This window comes from Myodes glareolus, chromosome 1, assembly GCF_982192425.1.
Source record: "Myodes glareolus chromosome 1, mMyoGla1.1, whole genome shotgun sequence".
Classification (NCBI taxonomy): Eukaryota; Metazoa; Chordata; class Mammalia; order Rodentia; family Cricetidae; genus Myodes; species Myodes glareolus.
Genome location: NC_142026.1, coordinates 50,227,751 through 50,237,591, shown reverse-complemented (window position 1 = coordinate 50,237,591; position 9,841 = coordinate 50,227,751). Strand labels below are relative to the sequence as shown.

Sequence of the window (9,841 nt, the reverse complement as noted above, 5' to 3'; positions counted from 1 at the left end):
GTTTGTTAGACATGAGGAAGTGATAGCTGTGTCAGCTCGTTTCTAGATCTCCTGTTGTATCTATTGGCTCTGCATATCTGCCTTTGTGTGAGTGCCATATTTTCTTTGTTTCTATGATTCTGTTCATAGTTTGGAGATCAAGTAATGTGATGCCTATGTGATTAGAATAGTTTTGGTTATTTAAGATCTCTCAGGCTTCTGTATGAACCTCAGGACCTGTTTTGTTGTTCTAGGAAGAATACTATTCAGATTTTGATGGAATGTATTGAATGTGTTTAATGGAACACATAGATAACTTTTTGCAATACAGCCATTTTTCCTAAATTAATTTTACTCATCCATGATCATGGAGACTGTTCTGTTTTCTACTGTCTAATTCAGTTTTTTTCCTTATGTTTTCATTGAGGGGTCTTTCATGTCTTTGGTTAGGCATAGTATTAGTTTTTTGTTTCTATTTTTCATTTATTTTGTGACAGTATTATGAATGTCATTCTGTTCCTGTAGGTTACAGGGTTTTGCTTGTTGATTTTATCTTGATTCTTTACTGAAAGTGCTTATCAGATCTAAGAGGTTTTTGGGAGTCACATAGGAATAAGGTGAGTGTAGCTCTTCCTTTCTTACATTTATTTCCTTTTGTTTCTTTCCCTTGTCTTACTGTTGTAGCTCAGGCTTCAAACACTATACTGAGTATGAGTGAAGAGACTGGGTACCCATGTCTTTATAGAGATTTTCAGGGAAAGGCCCTCAATTTCCCTGTAGTATGATGTTCTCAGTGTATTATCTGCATTGAGCGTTTGTCATGTGGACACACATTTCTTAAACTCCTAGCTTCTTGAGTGCTTTTTATCAAGGGATGCTGAACTTTGTGAAGGCTTTCTGAACATATTAAGGTGATTATGTGATTTATTTCTTTATCTCAATTTATGTACTGTATTTTGTTTCTTGATTTACACATGTGGAATCAATTATATGCCAGGCTTTACAGATCTTCATGTTATCCTTTCTCAGAGGCCAGGTTATTCTCTCTGTCATTTCAGTTAGCATAATGCTGTCTCCACGAACACCACTCTCTTCCTTTCCATAGATCCACTCCTTACACAGTCAAAATTCTCCATCACTTACCTCCACCTCCCTGTAGCATACTTGAGTAGATTGTGTTCCCTGTTGTGCAACAGAAACTGTTCTAGTCAAGGTCAGCAGTGTTGAGACTGCCCATAGTACAGTAAACTCATCTCCTGTCATGTCACCTGTGGTCACAGAGCACATAAGAAGGTAACCACTGCTTCTCTCAGTGAGAGCTGTTTCCCAGCTACTTCTGACTTCCTCTCTTGTAGGGAGCCGCCTGGGTGTCGCCTTGGCCAGATAGTGCCAGCAGCCCTTCAGCCTGGAGGTATACATATCCTTTGATGTTGCCGCCTTGGGCGGGTGTGCTCGAGCCTTGTTTTGCATCTCAAGAGACTCGGTCTCCTGACCTGTCCCGTGGCCTTGGGTCCTAGTAGAATGGCATCAACCAATCAGCATTCGAGCCTCTCACCCTAGAAAAGCGGCTGTCTTTGGATTTTTCGCTCTCTCTCTCGTCATCCCTGTTCCCCATTCCCCCTTTCAAGCAAGGAGCTCTAATAAATTGTGATTGAGAAGGATTCTTGATTCTGTGATCGTCCTTTCCTGCTGGTCGGGAAGCGCGTCACACTCTCTCTTCTCCTTTCCTTTCCTTTCCTTTCCTCTCCTCTCCTCTCCCTTTTCATTTGTCACCCATTTTTCTATTCCTTAAAGATCAGTGATCAGCAGTGTTCTGTCCCGTGTCCTATCTCTTTCTTCATGTGCTCACAGAGCCCTCTGTTGTCTGATTTAACTGACATATGATGAACAAGTCCTTTTTCTTGTAGGGTATGTAGACCTCATCTGACTGTTGGGTTAATGTGTTTGAATATATAGCATGTCTAGGAAACTGACTGTTTATGGGGCAGAGTCTTAACTGTGTTGCTCAAATCACCCTTGAATTTATTTTTATTTTGCTTTACTTTTAGACTTGTTTTAAGTGTATGAGTGTTTTCCCTGTGTGCATATCTGTATACCACATGTATGCCTGCCTGCAGAGCTGAGAAAGGGCATTGGATACCCTGAAATGGAAAGTTATGGATGACTGTGAGCTGCCATATGGTGCTAGGACCAAATCTGGGTCCTCTCTAAGAGCAACAAATATTCTCAACCACTAAGCAGTATCTCTATTCCCAAGTCTCAAATGCTTGATTTTCCTGCTCCAGCCTCCGTGTTGCCTGATATCAAAACAGTTATTATTTCAAATTGGTAACTGAAAACAATGCTATTTTTCCCTCAGTCTACAGTATCCCATAAAACACATGCGAGCAACCTGGCTACTGGTCTTGGTACCTTTCTTAACCTCTAGTATACTTGGTCATTGAACTTTAAAATTTTTGAATTTTTCTAACTTTGTGCCTTTCTATCTCTCTTTCTTTTTTGATAGGGTCTCACTATGAAGCCTTAGCTGGCCTAAAACTCACTATGTAGACCAAGTCATTCTCAAACTCATAGATTGGCTTACTTTTGCTTCCGGAATACTGGGATTAAAGGTGTCTGCCATTATGCCCAGACATTACTATTGTCCAAATATGTGTGTGCATGCTACAGGTCAACTTTTATAATTACTTGTCTTCTTCTACATGCTTGTGGGTTCCAGGATCAAACCCAGGTTGTCAGGTTTATGTAGCAAATTGTCACCCACTAGCCCCAATAATTCAGTTTTTGCTTTGTTTTGTGAAGCAAGGTTTTTCTATGATCATCCTGGAACTACTGTATAGACTAGGCTGACCTTGAACTCACAGATACCTTCTTGCCTCTCCTTCCAAAGTGCAAAGGTCAAAGATGGATGTCCCTATTCCTGGCTCCCAATCATTAAGTTTTGACAAGACTATGTACTCCATATCTCTGGACTCATCCAATCCTCTCTTTATATACTCAGACTAACAAACTGGGGTCTCTTTCTATAGATTGCCATACCAGGCTTGCCTCTGCATTCAGTTTAATGTCATCATCCCTAACTCATTGTCTATAATACAGGCAGTCTCATGACACACAATTCTGATGGCAAGGTTTGTTATTACAGCCTTTTAGTGGTTCTTTGTTCCCCCAGGATACATTTCCATCCAGTCAGCTTGACTGCCAAAGGTTTTATTATGTCCCAACCTTGAAAATCTTGCTCTCCAGTCTTCTCTTTGCAAACTCCTTCCCCACCTTACTCCCTTCTTAGGGTTGTAGCCTTATCTAAATGACTTTTCCCTAAACATCCCTGCTCTGTACCGTGTCTGAGCCCTTGGGTGTCTGTGTGTCTAGAACACTCTGACTTGTTCCTTTCTCAACTGTATTTCAGCTGCTTGTCAGGTGTTGCTTTATGTATCACTTCTGTGGTCCTGTGGAAGCAGCCAGCACTGTCCTCCTGTCTAGCATTTGCCATTTCCTCTGGGATGAGAAAGTGGATGAGTGCACTGTAAGCATCTTATAAGAAGCAACTTCATATTTCCTGTGGAATTCTATAGCCTAGACCAACTCTCTGTTGCATAACCAATGCTCACATCTTTAATATACTTGTGATGCCACTAAAGGATTGCTCCTTCAGACATGCTTCTGATTAAATAGTTAAGAAAAAATGCAGAGTTGGTCGCAAGAGAGGAAAAATAAAGCTTAATTGTGTGTGATTCTTTGTGATTCTTTTCTGAAGTAGAAAGCTTGCTTGGAGTCAGAGACTGGAGCTAGCCACTAGGTAACCATAGAGGACTGGAGGAGTATACAGACAGATAGAAAAAGAGATAAGGTGGGGCCTGGTGGATGTGGTGCACTTCTTTAATCCTAGCACTCAAGGCAGAGGAAGACAGATCACTGTAAGTTCAAAGCTAGCCTGGTCTACAAGAGCTAGTCCCAGGACAGGATCAAAAGCTACAGAGAAACCCTGTCTCTAAAAACGAGAGAGAGAGAGAGAGAGAGAGAGAGAGAGAGAGAGAGAGAGAGAGAGAGAGAAGGTGGGGTAGAAAGAAGATATGAGCCCTTTGAGTTGGATGAAGGATAAAGATTTTTGTCAATTTTATTAAAAGCTTTCTTTTAGCTTACTTTCTATGATTTCAGGATTGAGTCTCTATCAGGTAGCTAGAAATTAAGTTTTTGTACTCTGGATGTACATAACAAATTATGGTCCTTTAACTTCTTCTAGATCTGCCCCATATCACATTTAAAATGCTTAAGTTTTCTGCAGTGACCCATGACCATGCCTATCAGTAACCGCTGAAGTTCTTAAAGTGGGGCCCCACAATGACAATTCCACCTGGATTGTGGCAATATCACTAAGATGACAAACACTATCCAAAGATTCGCTTTGGGCAGTAAACTGCTCAGCACACTTTCAAGGTGTTGAGCTGATATATTCCAGCCTCACAGACTTCTCTAACCAGGACTTTGGATAAGCTCTGCACTTTCCATTTTACAGAGACAGAACCACAAAGGATACAATTATTTCTCTCAGAACCTGACAATATCCCAATATTTCAGGGCTCCTAAAGATGCTGCCATTCCCAAACAAAAGGAAATAATTTTAGATATGATGCGCACATTCCCAAGAGGTTGGATGGGCAGTTTTTCGTCATTAAGTGGGTTATGGATATTTGAGATTGTTTAGTGGGAGCTAGTTACAAATTGTGCCAATTAGTTGTAGAAGGCAACTTGTTTGTTCCCAGCTTCTCAGCCCCAAAATAACCACACAGAAACTCTTAATTAAATCGATACTTGGCCTATTACCTCGACTTCTTATTGGCTAGGTCTTACATGTTAATATAACCCATTTTTAATAGTTTATATTTTTACCATGAAGCTAGTGGCCAACCAGCAAGGTCCCAGGTGACAGCTCTTATCTTTCCCTCAGGTGGCTACAAACATCTCACGACTCCACCTTATTTCTTCCAGCATCCACTTTAGATTTCCCCACCTACCTATATTCTGCTCTGTGCATCAGTTTTTTAATTAACCAAAGATAATCACTACATACAGTGGGAAATCCTACATCATTATTCTGATGTGGAATATTACTTTAACTTTGCAAAGAAGTGTTACATTTGTTTATGTTGTGAAATATTACTTTACCTATGCAAAGATATGCTATACTTGTTTATGCTGCATTTGTTTAATTATGTAAAGATGTTTAAGGCACCTGATTTGTCTAATAAAAGGCTGAAGAGCCAATAGCTAGACAGTAGAGGGATAAGTGGACCTCCTCGGTAGAGAGAATACCTAGGAGAGAAGGGGGAGAAAGAAAGGAAGATATCTGGGCACAGTCAGCCAGGCAGGGCCAGCAACCAATGGAAGACCACACACAGATCTACCTTCAGTTCCAGAGGATCTGATGCCTTGTTCTGACTTCCATGTGTAACAAGCACCCAGAAAGTCCACACTGTTCCTAAGTTAACATAAAATGTTCAAGCACAGAGCATGCTTGACAGCAAACCAGGTAGGCTACAGATCTTTGTTCTCTTCTCCCTCTGTTTCCCCAGGTCGAGTCCCTCAGTCCCATCCAAGTTCTACAGAAAACCACCTTTCCTGTACTCCCTGCTCCTATCTCCTGTAGATCCCACATATCTTCCCTTTCTAACCTTTCTCCCCTAACTTGTTGTTTTGCCCAGACCCAAACACCAGCAGATACTCTTTGCTAATCCAAGAACTGCTCCTGCCAGGGCAACAAGTGGGCAGATATTGTGTCCACTCCTCTCCTTCTGTTTTCCAGATACAACCCCCAAACTCTTATTCCAGCTCTGTAGCAGGGAACCTGCTGCTGTCTCTCTTTCCTCTCTGACCCCATCTCCAGTGGATCACAAAGATCTTCTCCTCCAACACATACCATCATCCCACCCCGAACACCAGCAGACATTCCCTGCAAAAGTACTAGCTGAACAGGCAAGGGAAGCAGATAAGCTAACTGAAGACCTTCAGACTCCCTCCTATACTCCACACCCAGTTTCCCAGTGTCATCCCTATCTATGCAGCAGATAATGTGTCTTCCTTCTCTATCTGCTGACATCTGTAGGTCCTATAGACCTTCCCCCCTAAACTGCCTCTCTCCATTTGTTGCTTTATAGGAGCCTACAACTAGGAAGCATCCCTTAATAAGCCACCAGTCATGCCTGCCAAGAAAGCAAGAAGGCTGTCTGTAAATTTTCCCTTTCCTTTGTTCCTTAGATCTAACCCTCAAGTCCCATACCCACTGCTATAGCAGAATGTCTGGGCTGACCTCTTTTCATTGCCTCCCCCCATTCAAAGGAGGTGAAATAAGCAATTGTTGGCTCTGCTCTTCTTCCTCCTGTGAATGCCTTCAGACCCTAGTCTACCTCTATTACAAAGAGTAAGCTACAAATACCCAGAAAACCATTTTACCTAAAATCCCTAGTGACTATTGCTATCAGTTCCAATGAAAATTTCCTAACAGGCAACATACAGGCATTATACATTCCAAAAATCCATAAAGAAAACAAAAACAAGGGTAAGAAACACCCAGCAAACAATGTCAAACCCATAAATCTGCATCTATATCTCTAATCATCCTAATCGCTGATTCTTTGATGCCAGTGTAAAAACAAAATCAATAACACTCAGGGCAATATGATTCCACAAATGTCCATCTATCCTCCAAAGCAGAAGGCCCTGAATATTCCAATATACTTCAAGCACAAGACAAAGACAGAAAACCACCCATATGAAGATAGAGGTCCTTAAAGAGGAAACTAATATATTCCTTAAAGAAATCCAGTAAAATGTAAAGAGATAGTGGAAAGGAAATGTAGAAATCTGTTAAAGACTTGAAAAGGGAAATGGGATCAATAAAGAAGCCCCAAATTAAGGATATACTAGAAATAAAAATTTAGAAATTCAGGTAAGAAATACAGATTCAAGCTCCACCAACAGAAAACAAGAGATAAAAGAGAGAATCTCACTCTCAAGTGTTGAAGACACAAAAGAAGAAATGGATATTTAAGTTAAAGAAAATATTAAATCTCAAAGTTTCCTGAAAAAAATCAGGAAATAAGACTCCATGAAAAGATAAAACCTATGAATAATAGGAATAGAAGAAGGATAAGAATCTCAGCTCAAAGGCTGAGACATTATTTTTCACAAAATTACAAAAGAAAATGTCCATAACTTAAATGAGATGCCTATAAAGGAACAAGAAACATACGGAACACCAAATAGATTGTGGCAGAAAAGAAAGTATCCTAGACACTAATAATAATACAGAACAACAATAAAAAAGAATATTAAAAGATGCAAAGAAAAAAGATGGAGTAACATATGAAGCAGCCATACTAGAATTATATCTGACTTCTCAAGGAAGCCTCTAAAATTCCAAAGGCCCTGAACAGATGTGCTTAACACTCTGAGAGACCAGATGCCAGTCCAGACTACTATACATACATAGAAAAACTTTCAAACCTTTCAATTGCCTAACCCTACCTCTAACCCTCCTAACCCTAATTGACTGTTGAGAAGTTTGGCTATAAATGAAGCTGTAAAGGGAAAGTATGCTGATACCTAGGGCTCTGACGAAAAAGGTACCCTGACAGTTAGAAGTCAGTCCATACCCACAGCTGTGAAGGGAAAGTGTACTGGATCCCTACAGCTATGAGGAGAAGTTGTCCTTGTGGAGGTCCAAAACCAGGAGTCTATTTCCACTTTATCTGAAGGTCAGAGTTTGAAGTTGCTCCAAGTTGTTAACAGGTGTGGTTACACAGCCTCACCTAAGGTGTTGTTGTTTTGTGTTGTGTACTTTAAAAGGGCCCATACAGGTGAATCTACTCACCCTTGAGAAAGTGAGAGAATTCAAACATACTTCTCCTTTTGAATTAAGAGGTTTGACTTTGGGAATGACTGCCTATAGGACACTTGGTCTAGGGTGAATTCACTGCCTGAATAACAGAATGTTTTTCTCAACAATTAGGGGCTTGATGGCTCAAAGGATTGAAGCAAGTAACTGTTTTAGTTGTCCTATGCATCATAAAGCAGTTTTTTGTCTTCTTTCCCCTGTTGTATCAGGGTATAAAAGTCTATGGAAAATTAAATGCAGGCAGACTTACAATATTCACTGGAACTCCCTTCCGGTACTATCCTATGCTTCTGTTTTATTATTTTCATATGTCTTCATTATCTTTACTTATTTTTCTATTCCCCATGCCCCTACCCTGGTAAGTGGTATACTTGTCAAAGAAGGTCCCTGATATATACTGACTATTGAAAAGTCCGGCCATACCTGAGGTTGTGGTCCAGTGGGAGAGGTTCATTTTGCAGGATGTAGCAATTTTGCTCCTCTTCAAGCCATCACAGATTGGTCCTGTTTTGATGGAGGAGGGTTATCTGTCTATTGTGTTATTTTCATTGGTCAATAAAGAGACTGCCTTGGCCCCTTGATAGGACAGAAAATTAGGTAGGCGGAGTAAACAGAACAAAATGCTGGGAAGAGGGCTATGAGCCAGACGCCATGGAGCCAGCCACCAGGTCAGACATGCTGAATCTTTCCCGGTAAGCCACACCTTGTGGTGTGATATAGATTATTAGAAATCAAGATGTGAGAGTTAGCCAGTAACTAACTCTGTAGAGATAATGGGCCAGGCAGTATTTAAATGAATACAACTTATGTGTTATTATTTCTGGGGCTAAGCTAGCCGTGCGGGAGCTGGGCAGGATGAAAAGCATGCCTGCCAGCAACTCCTTTCTACAGATGGCGCCCAACGTGGGGCTCGAACCCACGACCCTGAGATTAAGAGTCTCATGCTCTACCGACTGAGCTAGCCGGGCGGGAGCTGGGCAGGATGAAAAGCATGGCTGCCCGCAACTCCTTTCTACACTGTTTCATTCTGCTAAGAGAGTTTCAAAGCAGACGTGTTCATTGCTGTTCTGCTCCACTTCCCTACGGGACTTTCCTAGCAGAGGTTTCCAATACTTCTATGTTCCACCACACTAGGGATTTTCCTAATAGAAATGTCAATTATTTTCTCAGCTTCAGCCAAAATAGTTACTTCTCTGCTTCAGTTGAGTTAATGGGAAACTGCTGCTGAAATATTGCAGTCTCTGGTGAAGAGTTGCTACTTATGCTCTGCTCCTTTAAGAGAGTTTGGCAGCAGTGGTGATCAAAGCTTCTCTGTTCCAATCCACTACAAAGTTTCTTATCACTCCGGAGAAAGATCTTTACCCAAAACTTATTTTAGAAATTTATTTGGAAGGGAAGAATCCAGGAGAGGGGCTGCCTCTGCTAGGACAGAAAAGGGCAGATGTGAACAGAAATGGTACAGAACTTATATAGGATTTCTTAGGGGCAGAGTTTTCTCAGGGAGAAGATTCTCAGGGTGGGAATTGGTTAGATATTAGTCTCTGATCTAGAACAAAGCAGAGATTGGATGGATTTCCTTCTCTGGGGTTGGTAGATCTCGAGCTTACGGATTAGCAGGTGTTGTGCTCAGCTGGTCTAGCATAGCATGTGTTTCTTTGGCTCTTGTTTCAGAGTCAAAGTGTACTCTTTCACTAGCCCCTTATTACCTTTTGAGTCTGGTTTCAGGGTCAGGTGTTTCTTTCATTGTCTCTGGATTCAGGAACAATGTGTGTTTCTTTGTCTTGATTTTGGAGTCAGGATATATATCTTTGGCGCCAGTTTCAGAGTCAAAATTGTGTACATCACTAGGTCTGGTTTCAGAGTAAGAATGTGCCTATTTGGCTGGCCCATTTACCTAATACAAAGGGCTTCATAAACTCACAAATTCATTTTTACCATAAGATTGTAAATACAAACCATATAAAAAGA

The 9,841-nt window shown here is 41.0% G+C and overlaps 1 non-coding gene across 1 annotated transcript; it reads right to left on the bottom strand.

The window, feature by feature from the left end:
• Positions 1 to 8,768: 8,768 nt before the first annotated feature.
• On the bottom strand, positions 8,769 to 8,841 carry Trnak-cuu (transfer RNA lysine (anticodon CUU)). The gene has a single exon. It is a non-coding gene; the product is annotated as a tRNA-Lys (tRNA).
• Between the last annotated feature and the right edge of the window lie 1,000 nt (positions 8,842 to 9,841).